The sequence below is a fragment of the Phytophthora infestans genome, genomic scaffold (genome assembly GCF_000142945.1).
Source record: "Phytophthora infestans T30-4 supercont1.11 genomic scaffold, whole genome shotgun sequence".
NCBI lineage: Eukaryota > Oomycota > Peronosporomycetes > Peronosporales > Peronosporaceae > Phytophthora > Phytophthora infestans.
In genome coordinates, this window is record NW_003303748.1 from 247228 (window position 1) to 248733 (window position 1506).

Below are 1506 nucleotides of genomic sequence, written 5' to 3' on the forward strand. Positions count from 1 at the left end.
TTCTATCGGGATTTTGCACACGGGTATACCGTTTATCATAAACGGATTTTTTATATGGATTTTGCCGTATACATGGAATTCTGGAATTCTTAAAAATATTGTAGCCTTAGTCATGTTAAACAGTGCATGCAGGTACAAACTCTTAAACAATGATTCATACCAGTAACTTCGATGCCAATTAAGCTTACGGAAAGTGAATTCACACACGACTGGTGGAAGCTTGCGACCGGCTCACTCCGAGGTCGTCTCACATGAACACTTCGGGTGGAGCTTTCATTTTGAGCGATTTTCGTAGAAGCCACCTGGGGCTAGTTTACAGCTGGAAGGTGAACTTTCAATTAAAATTAATCCTCGGGGTGCTCGAAAGGACGACGTTTCTAATCTTTCGTGAGTCAACTTCGAGGTGGGCGGCTCGCTCTCAGTGAGAACAGAGTCTAGGTCGTCAGTAGACATATTTTGATACGCCAATAGACATGTATCAGCCGTCAGTAGACACGAAATGACAATAGTGTGCACAAAGAAGCCAAAATGTCCATTAATATGCAGATTACTGGCCCATGGAGGACACGCGTCCAAGGAGTGGACTGCCGTGACGCCCATGCGTCACAGCCACGTGCAGCGTACCCCGCCACCCATTTCAGTTTAGCCATATCTCCAGACACTGAACCACCACATCGCAGATTCGATGCCCCCTTCGAAAGCGTGGTCAAGGGTAATACAATGCAGAACTGAGGCTGAATTTGTTAGTTACCGATGGCAAGTCTTCTGCTGCTCGGTAGTGCGCGGTGTGATGCCACTTGTCTGCTCAATTTGTCCGGGTGATCATGAAATGATCGAGCGACACCTTCATTGCAAGAGTGTAACGTGTGAGAATAGCGTGTCATGTACAAAGTGCCCTGTTCGCTGGAAGGTCCGTCACTGCCCTACAGCATCTATTTGGGTCATTCTTAGCAACGGAAAGCCTCACCTGGCGACACTGAGTGTGCCGTGCCACCACGCCCTAAGGTTACACCCGAAATGAAAGCCTACATCCCACCGAATGGACGAAAATGCAGTACCACCTCGGCTAATCTGGAGTAACCTCCTGCGAGCTCCTGACATCCTGAAACCGGCCCTGGGCTACCCATCGTACGCCCAGGTACAACGCAGCGTTAGGTACATACGCTGGCTTCAAGGAAGCAAAAATTCAATACAACGAGTGAAGGAGCTGGCGCATTCTAAGGCTTATGAGGCGGACATTGACCTTGAGACTGCTTGTGTATTTGGAAACGTTGAAGACGAAAACGGTTTCCCGTTTGTGGGAAATGGAGAGGACGAGCAACCGTTGATTTTGGGCATCACTACAATGAAATTGCTGCGAGGCATTCGTGCACTACAACGAGCGGAACCTTTCCTAATTTTTCATCTGGACGCGACTTTTAAACTCAGTGATCTTGGGTACCCTGTCATCACGTGTGGCTTCACTGATAAGCGCCGTGTGTACCACCTAGGTGCCTTATGTATTGT